Genomic DNA, 23764 nt, shown 5'->3' with positions numbered 1-23764 from the left:
CTTTGAGAGAGTCAGCTTTAAAAATTTGCAGGTCCAGATGATGTGAAGACTGATAACAACAAGATGGCCCAGTATAATCTTACCTGTTCTCTTTCCTCACCACCAACTACTGAAAGAAGCAAAAACAGACCAGTGACCTGGGGGAAGCAGGCCCACACTGGTGGAGGAAGGAAGACTTATTGTTAAATCCACTTCAAAATTTTGATTACCATCTTGGACTAGACATTCTAATTACTAAATTCAATTTTTATTTGTGTTATAGTGACCATAGGACTGTTTATTATCTAAGAGGAAGCACATGAGTTCTCATCTGGTGCTAGAGGAAACCACCTGTACTGAATAAAGTTTAGAGGATAATTGTGGGAATAAAAAATTTCTATTTCAATTAAATCATGAATTATGCTAATTCAACACACGAGCTACACACATACCTTCAAGTTCTACCTTCTAGATCAAGACTTAACCTATGGGTCAAACTTCATGTCATGCTGAATATATCCTGACACTGCCTTAACTATCAGGATGTGTTTTGTAGCATATTATGTAGTAAATCTCTAATATGCTCTTGTGAACTCTTAATCTTTTAAATTTTCTGAATTATATCTATTATATATAATTTATGATGGATACATATATTTCTCTGTATATCTGTGTCTCCTAACATCAACATAATGCCTGTCCCAGGAATTCTTAGAGAACTAGCAATGTTATTTCAATGCTCTTTGAATAGGAAGTTAGATCCCAAAACTCTGTTCACGGAAATTTCTTTGTACCAAGGTTCATGGGAAAAAACAGACAATGACTATATTGAAGGGAGAGCAAGAAAGATTTTGTTACTTGTTCAGAGAAGGAAAGAGGAGATGAGAGAATATATACAATGAAGGATGGAGAGAATTCAACAAATTGAAGAGAACTGAGATTACATAAAGTAAAAAGTCACTGCCATCCCTAGTTAAGATATAATCAAAGGGAATTTTAATGCAGATGACACTTACTTAATTTTAAATTGATTTTATGGCTGGAACATATATCCTTTTCTGCTCTCTATTTCAGAAATCATTTAGCAGGTTATTATGCCTTCAAATTCTTATTGTGTTGGATTATTTACTTTTGTTTTGTATAAATCAAAAAAGGTGTACTTCAAGTTTGTATTGGGACTAAAGAGAAATAGCAGGTGTAAAAGCAGAATTATAGATCTACAAAATGAAGTTCTCCATCCTTTCTCCCCATGGCTCATTAAATTTTTTGAGAATATAGGTAGGACTTTTTTATTTCCAAAATACATGGATCTGTTTGGAGTGAAGTGGTAAATCAAATTAATGGGGCATTGTGCAGCAGACATTTGGGTTGCAGAAAAATCTCCTGTTATTTCCTATGTTTATGTTTTGGTTTGTGTTTTGACAGTTCTTCCCTTTGAAGAAGACATCTAACAGACTTGTAAATCCCCTGCATACATCACAGCAGCCTTTTTCTTAACTATTCTTGAGGTCAAAGCATTAGGAATTAGGAGACAGTTTTCTTGGGAAAAGCTTAGTTCAGATATCTTGAGTCATCAATTAGATTGACAAAATCTTTGAGTAGCAAATTAATGGCAATAAATAACTATAAATCAGTTGTCCATGTTAACAATAGGAAATAGTGCCAACATCTGGATATGTACTGTGTAACATCAGTATCTTCACACATACAAAAATTAGGAATTGATGAGCTGGAAAGCTCAAGTGCTATTTTGCACAGTCCAACAAAGTTAAGTTGCTTTAAAATATTAAATTATGTACCATAAAGGGAAAAAAAAGACACTTTTTTTTCTAGTAGGCTATTCAGTATTTTAATGCTAAAAATGAACTTCCTAGATTAAATTTGCTTCTTTTCTACCTTCCTCAAAACTTTTTTTCCTTTTACATATATCTGTATTTTCACTTTGACATAGTCAATGTCATCTAGTAGAGGTCAAGAAATAAGTTAAATAGAAATAAGTTATGAATAATTGCATCTCTCAGGTGTTTAGTGACTATATTTATGAAAGAATAATAATTTGAGTACTTATAAAGAAAGAGATTTCAACCGACAACACTATTTAAAAATGTTAAAATCCACTCTACATGGAAAAGATCAAAATAGTCCACAAAAGAGAAGCAAAGCATTAAATTGGTAAATGAGATAAGTACACTTTGGATTTATGAAATTTAGTCCATGTAATTCTTCTAATCTCAGACCTGGCTGTTAATTTATATTTATATTTTGAGGGAGAATGCAAAAGAGACATTATTCATTGCAGGTAGTATTATTTTCTTATAATGAAAGCTATCATTTTCTTGCTTTTTGAAATGTAGCATAAGCATTATCTTATACCTAACAATCAACATATTGGTATTATTTTTCACTAAGTGAATTTGTGCTTACTATTTTGGCCAATATCCCATCTTGAAGTTAATAATACATTTCAAACACCTGATTTGGAGACAATAGCATGGTATTAACATAACCAACAGAAAAATGTCTTAATTGCTTGGTTGCACTGATATTTGTTTATTTCCAACATAACTCAAATCTGACATTTGCAAAGAGACCAAACTCTAAACATCTGTGGACATTCCCTACATCTATTTCTGAAAATAATCACTGTGCATCTATAGTTTACAACTATTGGCATAGAATCTGATTCTTCCAGTATTTATATATTGTAATTCTTCCAAGCTGCCTCAGAATACATGAATCGTCAGTATTTGAGGGGATCAAGAACTAAAGGAGAGAGTTAATGGATAGGAATTGGTAGAAAGTTAAAAGCTTTCTTGTTGGAATGAGATGAAGGATTTTAGAACCTAGCAACAAAAAATGAGTCAGGTTAGTACTATGTCATTTAGTTGTTCCTATTCTATTGTAGGATACATACCATAAAAATATGAATCCAGCTTAAAGATGAAGAATTGAGAGTATAGTAGCAGTTTATAAATATTCAAAGGGTACACATGTCATGAAAAGGCGATCTTTAACATAAAACATGAAAAAAATTGCACAACTTGAAGCAGAGCCATAAGGCAAATGAAAATGTAACTCAAGAATTTAGAAGAAAAGTTGTTTCATGAATATCATGTCTTAATCATTTTGACTTGACATGCAACAACAATATATGAAAGAATATGGTGTTTCCTCTGTGTACATCCCAAGTCTCTTCTTACTCTTTAAATATTAAAAAGCTCTGGCCTACTCAGAGGTATAACAGCAAAGTGAAAGACATTTGAGCCTCACAAAGCTATACTGTAATAGATTAATTGGGCATCTAATCACAAAATATTCCTTATGAACAGAAAAATCTTTTTGGAAATATGGTTCTAGTGCTACTAGAGATGTTTATGGAAGGGGAGAGTGACATTTGAAGATGCTTCATAACTAGGTAATGCTCTCTGTCTTTTCTCCCCTGAGATTGCTTGTCTCAAAAAAGCATGGAGCAAGCAAATGAGCTGGTAAAATAAAAGTATGGTAAGATCTTACATGTGTCTACCTATAAACTGTTTTGTCCTTACCACAATTATGTCACAGTAACAGCCAATGTTGGTTACATGCTCCATTAGATATTCTATCCTGAGCAGTCAGGCTAAAGAAGAAGCCCCCATCATTCAGTGTCAATTCAGCCATACCTGGATTTTGTAGCTGTACTTAACTACTGTTTTGAACTATTCTTTAACTACTCTCCTGAACTTGAAGTGCAAAAAACATTCTGTACATTACATTAGAAGAATTTCTGTATCCTTATAGTATGAAAAGTTAGGCCTCTTTTTTCAACATTATCTGATATAATTTCTTTCTTATGAAATTTGCAGTGTGTTTCAGATATCATTAAATGGTAATCATGCCAGCTTAGGGAGTCTAGAGAATTCAGAGTTAATATTTTAAACAATTTAATATGTTGGTGACAAATAATTGCAAGTCACCTAATATTTCTGAATGACAAATCTGTCTTATTAAAAACATACAAATCAATTTTGTGACTGGAAGGTAAAGACACAGTTTTTCCAAAGTCAGGATGTACAAACTACTGCTGGCAAGTCCAATCTGGTCTTCCAAACTGATAATAAAATTCTACTGGAACACAGCCATGCCCACTCATCTAGGTATTGTCTACAGCTGCCTTCGTGTTGCAATGGTAAAGCTGAGTAGTTGCAACAGAGACAGTATTGTCTGCAAAACCTAAAATATTATGTATCCTTTTACAGAAAAAAAAATTGCCAACTTCTGCTTCAAAACAACATTAGAGTGTTAGTTCTTTAAGTTATAAGGTGAAGAGGAAAGTGAACGCAAAGTTATCTTTAAAATTTGATGTCTGGATTCCATTTCTGCCTGAGCCATTCTTCCATTGGTTTTAAACGCAAATTTTGCAGCTGCATTAAGAGTTGGCTCTGGGCAGCCCTGGTGGCACAGCGGTTTAGAGCCGCCTGCAGCCCAGGGCGTGATCCTGGAGACCCGGGATCGAGTCCCACGTCGGGCTCCCTGCATGGAGCCTGCTTCTCCCTCTGCCTGTGTCTCTACCTCTCTCTGTGTGTTTCTCACATGAATAAATAAATAAAATCTTAAAAAAAAAGAGTTGGATCTTACATTAAGCTCTCTTACTCCATATTCAAATTCTGTTTCCATAATTAAGGCTAAAGTTGGTTAAGTGAAAGCTGAAAGCAGTCTTATGAGGCTCTTGGCAGGGTTCTTATGGTTAAGAGTATAGATATAGGAGAATTGCACCTAAAACCTGCTGAATCCTAATGTAGAACACTGATGAAGGCAGAAACCTCTCTCAGGAAGTCACCAGGGAATCCACCCAACATCCAAAGGTGGTTTGTTGAGGGTCCCTTGACACATCAGAGACATCCCAATTCTTAAAAATCTAGGCATTCTAGTTATGTTCTTAGACTTGGAGGTGGCTTTAGTGAAGTTCAGACTGAATGAGCAATAGTCACTTTAACATGCCTGAGAAACATACATATCAAGGGGGAGAGTAAGCAAAGACAAGTTCACTATTAAACCTTCTGTGACCCATTTGTCTTGGTTGAAAATATAAATAAGGTTTCTATTAGTTACCATTCAAATTGCTATATTTCCAAGTCTCAGTAGTTAAATGTTACCATTCAAATTGCTATAATTCCAAGTCTCAGTAGTTAAATGTTTTTCTAGTTAACTCACAGTTACCCCTAGGAAAATGGTCCACAATAGAACAACCCTCTAAACCCCAATCATTTGTGTAGTTTGGGGAAATGTCATTAATAATTCTATTCTGATTATTTAAAAGAAGTCAAAATTAGGTTGGAACCGAATATATACAGAATTTATAAGACCTTTCAATTGATATCAGACATCAACATAATCATATACTTTATAAGAGATGTATGACTGAGGACCCACAAAGATAAAAAAATAGGAACTGAAGTAGAAAATCCAGTTTCAAAATGAACGGAAGCTTAATAACTTGCAGAACTTTTTGCAAGACGTTTTGTAGCAAAGTACATGGCCCAACTACAACAAGCTCATAGGACTCTATGGTATGCAGTCTTTTTATTTTTAATGATTCATGATTTTATTTTATCCTTTTTTATTTTATTTTTTTAAAGATTTTATTTATTTATTCATGAGAGACAAAGAGAGAGAGAGGCAGAGACACAGGCAGAGAGAGAAGCAGGCTCCACGCAGGGAGCCCGATGTGGGACCTGATCCCAGGACTCCAGGACCAGGCTCTGGGCCAAAGGCAGGCACTAACCTGTTGAGCCATCCAGGGATCCCCATTATCCTGTTTTTAAAAAGATTTTATTTATTTATTCATGAGAGACAGAGAGAGAGAGAGAGAGAGAGAGAGAGAGAGAGAGAGAGAGGCAGAGACATAGGCAAAAGGAAAAGCAGGCTTCGTGCAGGGAGCCTGATGCAGGACTTAATCCCGGGACTCCAGGACCATGCCCTGAGTCAAAGGTAGACGCTCAACCGCTGAGCCACCCAGGCATCCCTATTTTATCCTTTTAATGTCACTTTTTTATTTAAAAAAACTTCTATGTATACTTTTTTTGCTATTGCATTTCATACACTCTTATAAGCTGCCTGAAATTTTGGGGAAAAGGTAAGAAATTCCTAAGTGAAGTAAAAAAAAACATTTTAAAAATAGGTATCCCAATTTGCCAAGTGTTTCACTCATAAAACCAGAAAAGTAATTAAACTCAAAACTGAAATATAGAATTAATTTGCTATTGGCACATGGTTTTAGATAGGTTAATATGATAGGCCTTTGCATTACAAATTTCTCTATGGTATAGACAATGGAAAACTGCCATGTGAGACTAGTGATCACTCATCATAACCAAATATATAATAGATACCTTACATAAATGATCTTAGCAAGTTGTTCAAAGAATATGATTATTATTCCAATTTTATAAGTGGAGAAATTGAGGCTTACAGCAGTTAAGTAATATGATTAAAAGTTGAGGAGTAGGGTCCACTTTCCAAAGTTTTTAGAGAAATGGGAGCTCTATAGTGGGAGCTATGGCTTAAATTACTCCATATTCACTCCAGCCTTCAGGTGATCTGGTTTTCTAAGAATCATGGTAAGTTACACCTGACAAATTCCTAGTGGGAGCACCTTATGTTTCCTAAACCAATACCTTTCTTATGGATATTATAATTATTTTACTTAAAAGTTTTGCATATAAATTTATAAGTGAGATAGTGCTACAGTTTTTATTAATTTCTCACAGGCTTTTCTTTAGTATTAAAATAATATCTTTATCAAATGATTTGGGAATATTTCATTTTTTATGATCTGTAATGATATAAACACACATAGACATTGAATTGTCTGTTTTTTATTTTTTAATTTTTAAAATCTCTAAAGATTTTATTTATATATCTATTTATTTTAGAGAGAACATGTAGGGGAGAGTGGGAGAAGGGACAAAGTGGGAGGGAGAGATGAGCCTGACTCAGGGTTTGGTCTCATGACCCTCAGTCTCATGACCCTCGGTCTCATGACACTGAGCTGAAACCAAGAGCTGCAAACTCAACCAACTGAGCCACCCAGGTGCCACATGTTTGCTTTTATATTTTGAAGTATAGGTGGAACTAAATCATAAAACCAAGTCATCCTGGTATCTTTTTAATAAAAGAACTTAAACAAATATTGCAACACCTTTTTGGGGAATGGCATATTCATACTTTATACTCTTGGGTTCTATTTTGTACTTATATTTTAGGGAGATATATTGAAAATAATATGATATGACTAAATAACTTTTATCCTCATAATTTTCATAGAGCAATTTAAAGACTAGAAATCCAAATGCCATGGAGTAAATAACTGTGAAAGTAGCTGTCATTTGTACCTTAATACCTGTTCTTCACAAGTTCAATGGTGATAAAAAAAATCTCAATTTTAGCTGAGTATGTGGTTTCTCAGAATAAAGAATGTATTTCAGACTTCCAATGGCTGTTTCCACATGTAAGGAACTTGATGGTTGCTACTCTATCCTGACAAGTAGCAGGCTAAAAGATTAACAACTATACTTGGATCCATAAGAGATGGGAGGTCACAGAGCACACAGCAGTCCCTGATTGGAGAGCCAGGTGAGTAAGGATGCTGCCACTTAACTGAGCAGACTCACGAGTAGAGCTGGCTGCAGGAACCAGTGCTGAGCTATAGTAGAACTGCTAGAGGTTCAGTGAGGACATATCTGAGAGTAAAAAACTCCAGGTTAACTGAATTATAGCTCCTCCACCCCACCATTGGCAATGTTGTGAGATTTACTTCTAGGAGCTTTGCCAGGTTCCTAGAGTAAATATCAGAGAAAAATTCCCGTATGCTTTTGGCAGGGGGAAGAGCAAAGGAACCATTTTGAAATTGGCCAGAGCACTCTTTCTTTAAAAGGTTTTTTAAAGATTTGTTTATTTATTTGAGAGAGAGAGAGAGAGAGAGAGAGAAGGCACTTGATGTAGGGACAAAGGGAGAGAATCCTTCAAGCAGACTCCTCACTGAGCTCAGAACCTGATGGGGGGCTCCCTCCCATGAGATCATGGCATGAAACCAAGAGTCAGATGCCCAACCGATTGAGCCACCCAGGTGGCCCAGAGCACGCTGTTCTTAACAAGGGCTCCACTCACAGGAAACTAGTTAACCAGAGCCTACCAGATCTGGAAGAGAGGAAAAATCCAACACCTGCCCACTAAGGCCATCCTGACACACCTAAGCAGGAGAAAAAAAACTAAGATACACTTGTGAAGTTCACAGCCCAGAGGCACAGTAGCCGAGACCTAATCACAGAATTGTAGAACACTACCCCCTTCCCTTATTTCTGAAAGCCTACTTATAATAGTTCCTTTTACTCAGTATTTCTGGCTCAAGAAAAAATTATAAGGCATTCCAAAAGGCAAACAAACAAACACAAAAACTGCCTGTAATTAGAAAAGACAAAGCAAGCATCAAAACCAGACATGGCAGATACATATGTTGAAATCAGGCTTGGAATTTTAAATAATTATGATTAATGTGCTAAGGGTTCTATTGGACAAGTAGCATGTAAGAACAGATGAACAGTGTAAGCAGAGAGCTGGAAACTATAAGAAAATACAAAAATTATAAAGATTAAAAAAAAAACCACTGATCGAGGTACGCCTGGGTGGCTCAGTGGTTGAGCATCTGCCCTCTGCTCAGGGAGTGATCCTGGAATCCAGGATTGGGTCCCACATTGGGCTCCCTGCAAGGAGCCTACTTCTCTCTCTGGCTGTGTCTCTGCCTCTCTCTCTGTGTCTCTCATGAATAAATAAATAAATAAATCTTTAAAAAAAAGAAAAGTCCAGGATTAAAAAAAAAAAACAAACCACTCACCGAAATGAAGAATGCCTTTAACAGGCTTATTAATAGACTGGACACAGCTGAGGATGGAATCCCTGTGCTTGAGGTTATGTTAGTAGGAAAGCAAAGAGAAGAAAGACTGAGAAACAGAACAGAATAGGCAAGAACTGTGGAACAATTACAAAAGGTGTAACATAATGGGAATACCAGAGGAGAAGAGAAAAAGAAACAGAAGAAATATATGATATAATAATGACTAAGATTTTCCCTAAATGAATGCCAGGGACCAAACCACAGATCCAGGAAGCTTACAGAACATCAAGTAGGATAAATGCCAAAAACTACTCCTATTTTGCACTCTAGTTGCAACCTACAGAAAATCAGAGAAAGAAAAATCCCCAAAGAAGCTAGAAAGGGAAAAAAAAGATACCTTATCTATGGAGGAACAAAGATAATAATATCCAATTTCTTCTCAGAAGCAAGAAGTACAAACAAGAAGAGAGTAAGTGAAAAATTTAAGATGTTGAGAGAGGAAAAAAAAATAAAACAAAAAACCCCACCAACCTAGAATTCTGTGAAATTATCATTCACAAGTGACGGATAAATAGAGACTTTCTCAAATAAAAATTGAGGGAGTTTGTTGCCTGTAGACCCACCTTTCAAGAAATGTTAAAAGAAGTTTTTTAGAGAAAGAATAATAAAAGTCAGAAACTCATATCTACATAAAGGATGAGCACTGAAGAAGAAATACATGGAGGTAAAATGAAACCTTTTATTTTTAATGGCTCTAACAAATAAGTTTGCTCAAAATAATGATATCAGTGATGTATTTCATTGTGTATGTTGGTGTAGATATCTTCTGTGTGTGTATATATATTTATATGCTACTGTAGTCCTATATGTAAGTGAAAAGAATAATAGCAATGATACAAGGAACAGACAGCAAGAATTAGGGTTATTTTGTAATCATAAGCATTCACATTACCTGCAAAGTGGTATTGTGCTATTTGAAAGTAGACTTGGGTTAGTTCTAAATGTATGTTACAAACTGCAGGGCCACCACCAAAAAAAGTAAAGAAAAGTAAAAAGAAAAAAAATGATATGCTAAGAAAGGAGAGAAAATGGAATCCTATAAAATATTCATTTAAAACCACAAAAGGCAGGAAAAACAGAGTGGAAGACTATATTTTCCAGGCTCCTAGCATTTAGGTATGCCCATCTGATGAAGTTCTGACTAGTGTAATGCAAGCAAAAAATTGGAGAAGGCTTATCAAAAGAAGGAAACTTGCCCTTTGAATCTTTATCTTCCTAATGGCTGGAGTTAAAACATGGTGCTTGACCCTAAGGCAACGTAACACCAGGTGTTGAGGTGCAGAATAATAGGATAGAAGTAAGTCCCAATGATTGTGGGTTTTTCATATCAGTCCTTGACTTAACATATTTATACAACACAGAAAAATAAACTTCATGTTTTAGGTGACTACTACTTTTGGTTATCTGCTCCTCAGAGGTGAACTTGACCTTATATAATACAATGCAGTAAAAGAACCAGAAGGGACTATAATTCAGCAACTATTAAAAAATAAAGTAGAGAAAGAATAAAAAATAATTTGAGTGAAATAAAGATCATTCACCAGAAACCAAGAACTAACATTTTTTCTATATGGTGATTTTCTAAAATATTTTTCAATTAAAGTCAGAGACTAGGTTGACAGCTATTGCCATTGTATCGATGGCCCTAATAAATGTAAAAAACAAAACAAAACAAAACAAAAAACACAAGAAAATGTTTTAAAAAAAGTTTCCTTTATGTTAGCAATGTGGAAAAAAAATGGAAAACATTTCATTCAAAGTAGTAATGAAAAATACAAAAATACTTAGCAGTAACTTTAACTAGAAAGATTCAGAGCCAGTTGTAAAGAATTTTATTAAAATTCAGAATAAAAATTAATCTTAGTAGAAGGCATACTTATTCTTGGAAGGCCTTCCTGATAACATAAAAACATCAGTGTTATACAAGTATATAGATATGATGTAATTCCTATTAGAATCCCAACAGAGTTTTTTTGTAACAGATTGCATAAAGTGATTTTTAAAAAATATGTGGAAAAATTAATACCCAAGAATAGCTAATTATATTTTGGAAAAAGGAAAAATTATTAATGATAAGGGAGTTACCATACTACTTATTAGAATACAGAATAGAACAACCTATGAAATTATTGTGGTTTTGGCATACACATAGAAAAACAGATCAATAGAGTAGAGAATCAAGAAGTGATCCCCATTACATGTAAAAAAGTATATTTTAACTCAGAGAAAATTATATGGTTTATTTATTAAGTTGGACTACACACTGACTATCCTCTTGAAATAGAATAAAGTAGGGCTCTTAATTTCCATCTGTTCCATACCACACTTGAGTTCATTTCTGTGAATACTCCAGTCATTCCTCACAAACATCTAATCCTTGGCTATGTCCTGGGCAAGAGGTACATTCCCCTGCAATCTTATCTGCCCTTAGAGGGATGAATTCAGGGAAGAGACCTTCATGGAGCCCATTTGGGCAGGAATTCTGGGATCCTAGTGCCTGTAGCACAGTCCAGATTGGTGTGGGGGAAGGCAGAGGAATGTAGAGGGCGCCTGGCCCTTTGACCCTTCAGACTGCTTGCCCCATTAGAAGGCACATGTCAGGAAGGGCCAGGTCAGTGCTTCTTAAAGAGCATGGACGAGAGCAGGGTACCTCTTGCCTATGTCTTAGCTCAGTGGCATCACCATATTATTTTTCTTTCTGCCACCACAACTGCAAAACCTCCTTCATCAGCCAGGATCTAGAAGTACAGATAACTGCAAGTAGGAATGCAGCTGATTTAAAATGGAAATATATCACGATCAAGAAATAAATCATTGCTATTTATATTTTGGGGTCATTTGTTACAGCAGCATAACCTAGCCTTTCCTGAGATATATGTTTGTCTATGTGTATGCACACGTGTGTGTATATATGTTTATGATCATATAAACATATAAGTTTTAAATGAGTTTTTAACATGGGCTGCTGGTCAGGAATGTGTATAGAAGTCGGGAGAATAGAATGAAATGGGAAAGGATAAGACAAACCAAAAAATAAAAGAAGGAAATAATAAGAAAACAGACGTCATGTTTAAAAAGCATGTAAGGTATAATATCATTTATCTAAAATGACGTATGTCCATGGGTATTTGTGCATAAGGAGACCCATGAAAAGATGGACACTAAATGTTAATGGTGATTATTTCAGTGTGGTGGGATACCAAGTGAGTTTCACTTTCTTGCTTAGAACTTTATCTCATTTGGATTTTTCTAAATGATCCTGTTATTGAAGCAGTAAGAGAAAAACAATGAAGCCATTCTACTTATAGAGGAAAAATGGAATGAAGGCCGAAGAATGTGAGCCAGCTTCTTTCCTTGAATGGAACTGCCTGACTGCCTTCTGGTCTCAAGTCCTGCAGCATTTTTTCCATGGTAAATTGTGGTTTTTCCCCAGAATTTACTCAGAGTCCAACTGTTTTATATAAATCATGAAGTTTTCTCAGTTTCCTCAAATGGATTGGCTAATTTGTGAGAGAAGATGACCACTGTAATTTGGTTTTTCATGTGTACTGTCCACAGGGGCATATTATCCTGATGCTGAGGGGATATTTTTTGGCTTGTATGCTGGTTGGGTTGCTTAGCATAGAGGGCTCATGATGGTAGTCAAACTCTCTTTTCAGACTGATTTCACAATCAGAAGATTTATATTGGGTGGGAATTCAGGAATTAATCATGGAGATCTGGAAGAGATATTGTAAAACCCCTAAGAGGGAAAAATATCTGTCAACATTCCCTACTTAGGGGCCTAGATTGACCTCCTAGTTGCAGCCTTTTAGCCAGTATTTCTGCTTGCCACTTACAAAAGTTGGGTAATATTTAAAAGAAAACAAGAATGATATCTTAAAGTAGATGATAAAAATAACCAAGATAACATAATCAAATGAAACAGTAAGATAAAGTGGTATGAAGTAAGCACTATAAAGGGGCAAAAATAAAAATCAGGGTTAAAAAATGGTGGAAGGGGAGGAGGGCGGGTGTTGGAGGGGAATGGGTGACGGGCACTGAGGTGGACACTTGACGGGATGAGCACTGGGTGTTTTTCTGTATGTTGGTAAATTAAACACCAATAAAAGTTAATTTAAAAAAAAATATGGTGAAAGAGATGAGACAATAAAGATTTGAAACAAAAAGATGAAAGAAAATAAAACTTTGCATTTAAAAGAAAATAATGTAGCATAGGAACAAACTAAATTCATAATATAGAATATATGAATTAGATTAGAGAATATAGTAAGAAGGGTTAGAATAATATACGAGGACAGAACCCAGGGATTAACTGGGACCCTTCGGGCTGAGGCTGCTTCATACATTCCCTGAGCTCCTGGCTACATTTTTCTCGTTAGGCTGGGAGTGTGTTGGTGGGATTTCTGGGCTTTGAGACTCCCGGATGGATAGTTTCAGGAGAGCAGAGACCTGAGTTTTTGGCCATCAAGCTCCCTTCTGTTTTCTGCCGATCATGACCCCAGTTGACACTTCCAGCCAGGCAAAGGTGAACCCAATAATTTCCCAAACATATGACTGATGCAACCTTTATTTTAACACATACTCAAATATTTGCTAGTTTCTTTGTACTTAGCACTAGTTTCTTTGGGCAAAGGGAAAGAAGACAATGAAAGTTCAGTTTAGAAAAAGCCCCTAAAGTTTACAATTAGCTCTTACTCCCATTTTCAAAAGAGAAATCATTCTACATAATAGACCCTCCCAATTTGTACACTAGATTTAAATTATCTCTGTGCCATTACCAGTTCATTTTACAAAGTTATGCTGTTTATTTCACATATGTGAAGTTCTTAAAAATCTGATTTCTCTCCCAATCTCTACTATGTAACACAAGTGGCACACACTGATTTGGGTCTCAAAAATCTATGACTAATTTTAAGCCTTGAAGTCAGTGGTTTTGTTTTAGTTCTTTAAGCAAGAAACCTTGAACTTTTCTCAAGTGGAATTGATATTACTGAGATATGAACAATGGCCAAGATTTTTCCTGCTTGGAATAGCTTGAGATCATTTTATTTGATCAACCTGCTATAATTATGTCACAAGCAATATGACTGGAAATGAACAAATGTCCTTGAATAAAATTTCACCTTGACTTGATTCTCATTTGATGAAACCTGTTTTAGTAAGCCTACGTGTTGGACATAAGCAGTGCCACATGCATGTATTTCCTATAAACAGGCAACAGATGGTAAACATCATATTGAAAGCGACATACAAGAACAAATGTGGTTTAGAAAGATCTTGAAATTTGAACAAATTTGATAAGTCCTGTTGTTCAGTAGGAGAAGGCCAGAAATGCAGCTATTTGAATTATGCATTTAATATTATCTCCAATTCATTAATTTCTGAATTAATGATTACCTTCTTTGAGATAAGATTTCAGCAATATAATCTATAATACCTCCCCAGAAGTAGTTATTTATTTAAGAACAACAGATTTAGGATTGTCTTTTAAGAAATAGCTACAGTTGGGATCCCTGGGTGGCGCAGCGGTTTGGCGCCTGCCTTTGGCCCGGGGCGCGATCCTGGAGACCCGGGATCGAGTCCCACGTCGGGCTCCCGGTGCATGGAGCCTGCTTCTCCCTCTGCCTGTGTCTCTGCCTCTCTCTCTCTCTCTCTGACTATCATAAATAAATAAAAATTAAAAAAAAAAGAAATAGCTACAGTTAATATTTTAGTTCAACATTTCAAACTTTGAATGAGCTTATCTCAAAATAGTCCTAACTGACTTAAACAGGTTTTGAGGTCTTTGTTGTTTTTTTTTTTTTTTAAGATTTATTTATTTCTTCCAAAGAGAGAGAGAGAGAAAGACAGAGAGAAAGACAGAGAGAGAGCGCGCACATGCACATGTAAGAAAGAACACAGTGGGGAGAGGCAGAGAGAGAGAGGCAAAGAGAAAACCAAGCAGACTCCCTGCTGAGCACAGAGGGCCACTCGGAACTTCAGCTCAAGATCCTGAGATCAGATCTGAGTGGAAACCAAAAGCCTGATGCTTAATGGACTGAGCCACCCAGGTACCCCTTGAGGTCTTTGTTCTAAGTGGTGGACCTTTGTGAAACTGAGGAAACAATAGGGATGGTGGTGCTACCATATAGACTCCCTGCCAAAGCTGCCCAGCAGAGCTCTGGAGCTACTGGAAAGAGCTGCAGAACTCAAATATATAGTGAAGGGACATTGGCATTCTTCTATGTCACTACTCACTTTGCTAAACCAGGTTAACATGGATCTCAGATGCTTCTGAATCAAGCATGCTTAAGAAACCACATGCATTTCTGATTCCTACGTGCTTTGGGGAATGATATTGTTAACATTTATTTCCGATTCCCTTCCATTGCAAGTTCTTGACACTGGTGGTAGACTGACCATGATGGTCCAGCTTACTCTTTATTAGGACATTATTGAACTCAGACAAAACAGCACACTTCCTATGGGAAGCATTTAGCTGTACAGCATGCTCAAAACTGTTGTTTGAACCCTGGGCTCCTTTTCATGTCTTCATTTCAGAGGAAGTACTTGGAAGAGTTTTCTATACCCTGAAGCAGAACAGAGCCTTCCTCTGGAATTATAAGTGTTACAGGTGTCACCTGTAATGTCCCTGCTTTGCTCAATGAACCTGGATTGTGTCAAGGGTTTAGAAAAGGTCCATGCAATCTCTGGTTTCCTGACTTGACTTTTGGTCCCCAAATTCTGGTCATCCCTTACATTTCACATAATCTCTCTACAAAATGATAGTTAATATTGACCTTCTCCCTCTTTTTGATATCATGTCTATATTTCCATGCCTGTGTGCCACTCTTGCAGACAGCGCATTGTCTTATTTGACAGGCAGGCACTGAACAAGGCAAGACTGTGAGAAAATAGGTCAAAACGGTTCAATCCAACATAAATTAATTCAACCCAGTTCTAAATTTAACAAACCACATTCAAAAGGATTCAAATCAGATTAGAATAATTAAAACTTACCTTTTAAGCAACTATCACACTTCAAATTGGAGATCCATTTCCTCTTCATCTGGTTTCAGTTCTGGTCAAGTAGCCTGTTTAATATGTAATAGGAATAAATCAGAGAGGAATGTTTTCTTCTTTTGGCACCTTAAGACCTTGTAGTTATGAAAATTATTTACTCAAAAGTTTATCATAGTTAAAAAATCAATTTTGAGCTTAAGATAGTAATTTCATTTCATGAAACACCAGATGAAATAGCTTGATCACTCAAGTAGGAAAAGGTGATCTGAAATCTTAGAGAAATGTAGATTAGAAAATATATACTTCTTCCAACCTTATTTCTTCGAATTTCTCAATTTAAAGGTAAAATCATCCATGTCTGAGAATATGAAGACAAAAAGCAGCATAACTTTATAATCCAATATTATTAAGGGAAATGGGAAAAGAAAAGAGAATGTGGAAACTATGCAAACTATTTCCATGTGAAATGTAGTTCTTAAACTTCCAAGCTTTGACCTACACTTCTCAAAATATCTAATCAACAGCAGAATATATATATTTTTAGGTATCAATTTGTTCCAAAGTCTAAAGAAAGAAATCTTTTTCTATTAAAAGGATAAAGTATGGTGCAGAAGTCATTTTACTTTCAAGCAATGGTTGTATCCAGGTTTTTTTTTTTTTTTAACTTACCTAAACATCTTCTCATGCACCATGTTTTTTCAATCAGTTTTTGGCAACCTATCTTAAATTGAGAATTGAAACTGTTCCATTGAAGGCTCCCAGAAAAGAGAAAATGAAAAATTAAGTGCTGATTTCAGGCTTTATTGAAGTTTCTGCCTAAATCTGCTTTTGAGAATTAATAGTGCCAAAGTTATTTCATTTGTGACTTATTTACCATTTGGCCATAATGAAAGAATAGAAATAATTATCTTATCACATCTTTGCCTCCAGGGCCAGTAATTTCCCTTCAATGAGTGCCTCCTAAAACATTTTTTTTTTTTCAGAAAAGTGATGTTTATATTAGAAAGCAGATATTCTCTTGGTCTCTACTGGAGATGTCTTTTCACACTTAATGGATGGATGACACTTAAACTTTGTGCTGTCTTTTGTGAAAAGCTTAGTACTTTGGGTACTTTTTGTATACTGTGCAAAATGATCAAGTTATTGTGTAACTCATTGCATTAAGATGTGGCCTAAGTAGTGAAAATAAATGGTATCACCATATGAATCTAAGTGATTTGAGGGCACATGCCTTGGGAAGGGAGAGAAAACTATATATTATTGAATCGGAACATTAAGAGATGGAAAAAATCTTTGAGATCATTCAATCCAAACTTATTTTAGTTAGAGTCAACAAACTTAAAATCTAGATAGTTTTGGGTTGTGCTCCAAATCCCACAGATTGTTTAAAGCAAGAATCAAGCCCAGCTTTCAGAGTCCTGTTCTGGAAATGAATAAAATAAATGTCCGCAGTGTACTTTCAAGCAAAAAGGAATCTCCAAAGTTGTTCAGTTGCCCACAAGCACTGTCAGTCAAGGTCTATATTGTGAATATCATGATTCAGTTAGAAAAAAACCACTTCTGTTTTCATTTGAAGTTGGGCCACAAATACTCAAACATGCGGTTGGCAAAAAGCTAAATTTCCATCAAAGAATTGTGTTTTGTTTAGCTGATTTTTCCCATCTGATCCAATGGCCCAGCCAGCCAATTCTGAACTTAATTTAAGGGCAGTATTGGATAGCCCTAGATGATAGTGATAACAATTACTACACATGATTTGTGAAGCTTATTACAATTCTTGTGTTGAGTTTCATTCTTGGGATATGCTAAGGCAATGGTTTTCAACCTTGGGTGAACACTGTAATCATCTAGGGGGCTTTGAAAATACGTCTGGGTTCCAATCACAGAAATTTTTATTCTATTGGTTGGGGATACAAGATGGGCATCAGATTTTATTTTGAAAGCTCTCTGGGTGATTCTAATGTACAGCTAAGAACCACTGGGTAAAAAAATGTGGTGAATGACATTGTTAGCTGGTCGGAGCCCTTGGAAGTCTCATCTATTGCTCTGGTCTTCTTATGAATCTCTGCTTCTGCTCTTATGTCTCAAAGCTAATGTGCTGGGCTACTGTGTTGGGAATCTCCAAAGTAGTGGGTGATTCCATTTCTTCTTTTGACCCTTAACAATTCCCTACCTGAGGAGCTCCTACTTGGATTCTAGAATTCTCCTGTCCTAACAAAGCCAAGGTGTGGAAGAAAGTGAGTGAAGACCAAGTCAACTGATATGTTGGGTCAGAGTCCCTCATGTTCTGCTGCTTAGCCATTAGCAGGGACACACATTGATATTTTGCATGTACTCGAAGTCAGCAAAGCAGTGCTGTGACATACCCTTTTTAAATTTCTTTTAGGTGCATCTAGGTGGCTCAGTCAGCTGGGTGAGCATCTGACTCTTGGTTTCTGCTCAGGTCATGATCTCATGGTTCATGATATTGAGCTCTGCCCTTAACAGGGAGCCTGCTCGAAGATTCTCTCCCTCTGCCCTTCACCATGCTTGTGTGCACTCTCTCTCTCTAAAGTAAAAAAAAAAGAAAGAAAGAAATCCTTTAGACCTTGAGCACAGTTTGATGTTGTTTTGCATATTGTTATTTTGCATGATTAAGGTACCTAATTATATGAGTGATGAAAAGAAAAATGGATAATGTGACAAAATTACTTAAGGGGCTTGCTAAATTTTTCCCTATTCTGAAACTAACCTTAGAGTAATATTTCTGTTCCATTTGCAAAATATACTCCTCTAGACTACTCTAATTTTACACTAGCTAACCTCCATATTAACCATAATGAATAAATAAGAATCCTAACTTTAAAGCTCTCTGGATAAAGTTACACATGTGAGGTGGGGCTCAGTTGTATGTCAAATCTACCCTTGCAACTTTCAAGTTGGAGTTGTACTGAAATCATGTTGTGGTTCTTTGTGGGGTTTTTTTTGGCTCATAACATTTTATATTAATGTCACTTCTTTACTATTTGGCTGTCTCCAAACTTCTAGTGCTGCCTCAGTTTTGGTTTCCAACAGTGTTATTCATGTCACATGAACTAGTTTTCAATTAGAGTATCTCAAACATATTTTCTAAATTTGGGATAAAACTAAGATTGTTGTTGTATTGAGGTAATGACAATGAAGTTGCTATGCAAGTAATTATAATGATTATAAGGTAATTAATCAGTTTCACAGGTTCTAACAAACCCAATGATCTTTCTTTAAAACTACTTTGTAATCTTTAACTTTTCTGAAATGAAATTTATGGAATCTACAAATCTATATCTATATATACACATACATATACACACATATAATTTAAACTAATACAGATTTAATATATATTGATTTAAACTAATACAGATTACCACAATATAAAGAAACATGAACTATAAGAAAAGTGCCTTATAGCAAAACCATACATATACCGGTATGTAAATGCACAGCCAGCCACTAGTTCACTAAAAAATAAACACAGTCTCACACATTTTCCAAAGGCACCAGAATAACTGTCTCTCTTTGAGGGGCATTGCCTGTGACATGTCCTTCTTACTATCATGCCCAATCCTGACTCTCCAAAATTCTTCATCTTTTAGTTTTCAACCTCTCTTACTTTCCACCAACTTTTGGTTTTTCTCTTTGCACAGAAGCAATAGATTTGTTGCTCCAGCTGCTTCTTCCACTGCTGGTAGAGAGGGTAGTTTCTTTTTCACACTGTGGTTTGATACCATAACAGCGATGATACTATAAGAGAGTTTGATGCCATAACCACTTCTAGAGAAAATGTCACTAAAAAATGTTTATGTTCTTAGCTTTCCCTGGTCTGGCTTAGTATGAAAGAGTTGGGGACATTGGTTTCTACGTGAAAGTCCCCATTTCTTTTGGTAGGCTTCTGATTTGACAGCTCTTAGCTGTAGCAGTTCTAGGCAGCCCAGTCTGTTAAAATTTTAAGTCTAAAAAAAAAAAAAAATTAAGTCTGCCTTCTCTGACACAAAACAAGCTGATCTGTTATAGATTGAAAGAGAATACATTTGAGACCCATGTGAATTACTGTTTTTCCAAACTATTTACTCATTATATATTTAAAGGTCACCAGGACACATCAGTGTTTCAACTTTCTGGGAATTATTCACTGCTGGTAACTTAAATGAGGCTGCCCTGTTTTTCATTACAAGCTGGTATTTTTAAGTCTGTGAGTTCTGAACTTCTAACGTAGAAGCAGAACAGAATAGCTTGGTTTCAACATTCTGAATCGTGGCAAGGAGGTTTCATATTCCCAAGATGACCAGAGGAACCGGATGTGATGTTATCCCCTTTAGTAACCAACATTATCCTAAACAAGAGCTTCATATTTTTACCACATTGGGCAGGATCTGCTGGGTCTAAGTTGCAGTTAAACCATCGCCAAGTTTCTGTTTGAGCAGGATAAAATGATCTCTTACAATAATTTATTTTTATTCTCTCTTTAGAAACACTGTTATTTGATGGAAGAATAAACAGTGTTTAATAGTTTTCTCCACATGGTGGGATCATGTGTGGTTTCCATTTGTTTGATTAGGCTTTGCCAGATTTTAAAACTGTCCTTATAAACAAGATTCTTTTTATAATTAAAAAGAAACCTGCCACATACTATCACAATTATAATCAACACTGTTAATTTTTTTTTCAAATGAATATTTTATCATAGTTCTGGGCAAGGGTCTTGAGGAGGAAATTTGCCAAGGCTCTTGTGCTTCTTATTCTTTAATATGCATAGAAATCATCTGACGTGTTATTAAAATGCAGCTTCTGGGGGCGCCTGAGTGGCACAGTTGGTCGAGCGTCTGATTCTTGGTTTCGGCTCAGGTTGTCATCTCAAGGACTTGAGATCGAGCTCCATGTGCTCCGTGTGCTCAGTGTGGAAAACACTTGAGTTTCTGTCTCCCTCTGCCTCTGCCCCTCCTGCTCATACTCTCTCTATATATAAATAATAAATAAGTTAATCTTCAAAAAAATGTAGACTCTGATTCAGTAAGTCTGAAATCCTGCCTTCACCTTAAAGTCCTTGGTGATGCGCATTCTGATGCTGCTGGTCTGATAACCACACGTTGAATGGCAAGTTCTGACCAGTGGTTTCAAATTTTAGCTCCCCTGAAAACCACCTGGAGGGCTTGTTAAAAGTGCCTATTGCTGCTCAGCCCTACCCCGCCCTGCTGTTTCTGATTCAACAGGTCTGGGGTTGGGCATGAGGTTTTGCATTTCTAAGCAAGTTCCCAGGTGAAGTGGATGTTGCCACAGGAATTTAGTGATCACAATCTGGGGTCCTGTTAAACCAAATCTGCTTCCCAGACCACAAGAACCTCAACATCCCTGGGGAGCTTGTTAGAAATGCAGAATGTGAGGCCCCACTCTGGACCTACTAAACAAAACCTCACATTTTAACAAGACCCACAGGCGATTCACACATTAAGATTTGAGCAGCACTACCTAGACTGTCTCTTAGTTCCTGTAAGTCAGTGACTCTCAACTTTAGCCACCTGCTATAATGAAATGTGGAGCTTTTAAAAATCCTGATGCCTAGGCCCAACCTCAGAATAATTCCCTCAGAATCTCTGTCAGTGGGACCAAGACATCATTAGTTTCTAAAATTCCCCAAGGGATTCCAATGTGCAGTCAAATTGGAGAACCACACCGTAGATGACACTGGAGAACGGAAAGGTAGACATCAAACACATGAAGCATTCAAGTGTTCCATTCCATTTCCCTATTGCTATCCTGCTAGACAATGTGGCATCAGCCACTGGGTGAACGGGAAACATTTGGCGTCAGGGCATTAAGTTGCTTTGCTACCTTGGATTTTAGGAACCGACATACACATTGTGGCTCTGTTGCCTGGCTCACTTTTCTCTAGCTTTCTCATATGCAAACAGAAGCTAACTGATCTTTTATTCTGTCTCCTCTGGGCTAAGACCTTAGAAATATAACCCTCTGGCATTTAGGTTGTTGTGTCCCTACTTTCATTCAAAACTGTTGTATTCTCTTCTCTGTTTAGATTTTAATGGAACAGAAAGAGCTCCTGCATGGATAGAGTACACCAAGATGCAGATTAAGCTACTTTAGAGAGATAAACAGCACATAATTTAACAGACACAAGAGATGATTTGTGTGACAGATCAAGTAGAATAAAACGCTGTCCATATATAGGTCATTTTCCCTAAAAGCATCGCATGCTCTTGTGCAAGGCATGTGAGCTGCAACACTTGCTATTATAAGTCTGTCCTAATATTCTCAAGCCTTTAAACCTTTTCTAGGCCAGCCAAAGGTTTGTGGTTGATTATTGATTTTGGAAGAAATTCATGCATTACTCACCTACGAAGAAGTGCTAGATTTGTTATGTCCAACGGTAATAAAGATTGCTTTTAGTTCTGGATGGTGTTTCTTAATTTTATATTCCAGGAAAGGGTGAAGTCCATTTCTATGTACGTATCATGGGGATTTCTGTATGCATAAGGGCCATGATCTGATCTGTTCTGAAAAGAGAAGCATAGTTTATGAGGAGAATGAAATTTATTTTGAATTTCTCCTCAGAAATAAGGAATATGTTTGAGAGTTTTCCTCCTTTGTATCTTTGTCAACGTTTTAATTTATTTAAAGCTTTTTGATTCAACTTCTGTCATCTCTCATACTAAAAATTCCCGTAAATTTGCTACCTATCATCTGAAGTAGAATTCTCACTTTTCCATTTCCTTACCCTAGTGAGGCAGGAATTTGTTGTTCTTCATCTCTCTCCTGTCTTTTTGATTCTAGTCCACAGAGGAGGCCTCTCCCAACACCTCCCATATCTCCATGATGTGGATGGCCCCTGTGAGGATGCGCTCCCTCCTGTGCTTTCCTGAGGGCAGCAGCATAGCTACACACAGTTCCAGAGATGGTTTTGACTGAGGCCAGGATATGGTCTTCTTATTAATTCCTCACATCTTTTTTAATGTACCCAGGATTGTATTGACTTTTGTATAGGGTCTTGTTTTCATGGGTTTACTCTGTTGTGCATTTTGGATATTTCAGAAACAAATTGATTCCTCCCAGGTCCCTTTCCTAGCTGTCGCTGAGAGTCCAGTGTCATCACCCTATAAAGACAAAAGGGATTATTCTTCCCTAATTCTATTACTTAGATCAGTCAAATTAACCAAGTAGTAACCATATGGTCCTTTTCCCATGGCTGATGGGACACAGTCACAGTTTACCAAGGAGGAGAATGAAGTTGAATGGTTGTGTAAGAGATAGATGAGTCCACAATACCCTTTCATGACCCATAGGTACTATGTTTTGGAGCAGATCTCTAGAACATATTCATGTAGCATAACGGAAACTTTATAACCATTGAACAAAAATTCCCCATTTTCCCCAACTCCCCGCCCCTGGAAACCACTACTATATTTTCTGCTTCTATGAAGTTGACTATTTTAGATTCTTCATGTAGGTAGAATCATGTAATATCTGTCCTTCTGTGACTGGCTTATTTCATTTAGCCTACCTTCCTCCAAGTTCATCCATATCACAAATGGTAGAATTTCCTTCTTTTTAGAGGTAGATTAATATTCCATTCTGTGTATATACCACATTTTTTAAAGATTTTATTTATTTATTCATGAGAGACAGAGAGACAGAGAGAGAGAGAGAGAGAGAGAGGCAGAGACACAGGCAGAGGGAGAAGCAGGCTCCATGCAGGGAGCCTGATGTGGGACTCGGTCCAGGTCTCCTGGATCACGCCCCAGCTGAAGGCGACGCTAAACCGCTGAGCCACTGGGGCTGCCTTATATACCACATTTTTAAAGCCCATTCATCCATTGGTGA

At 36.6% G+C, this 23764-nt stretch overlaps 1 long non-coding RNA gene across 7 annotated transcripts in view; it reads right to left on the bottom strand.

Annotated features, from left to right (window-relative positions):
• LOC121474833 overlaps nt 1–23764 on the bottom strand; it is a 130642-nt gene that overhangs the window by 33482 nt on the left and 73396 nt on the right. For 4 of the 7 annotated variants that reach the window (XR_005983544.1, XR_005983543.1, XR_005983548.1 and 1 more), the window contains 3 exons: nt 22280–22440; nt 18280–18461; nt 15911–15984 (listed from right to left, as the gene is read on the bottom strand). This is a non-coding gene — a long non-coding RNA (uncharacterized LOC121474833). Of the gene's footprint in view, nt 1–15910; nt 15985–18279; nt 18462–22279; nt 22441–22661; nt 23038–23764 lie in introns of all 7 variants that reach the window. The other 3 variants (XR_005983546.1, XR_005983550.1, XR_005983549.1) reach the window with 3 other exon arrangements.

The sequence above is a fragment of the Vulpes lagopus genome, chromosome 13, assembly GCF_018345385.1.
Source record: "Vulpes lagopus strain Blue_001 chromosome 13, ASM1834538v1, whole genome shotgun sequence".
In the NCBI taxonomy this organism is placed as follows: domain Eukaryota; kingdom Metazoa; phylum Chordata; class Mammalia; order Carnivora; family Canidae; genus Vulpes; species Vulpes lagopus.
This window is presented reverse-complemented; position numbering and strand designations above follow the sequence as displayed.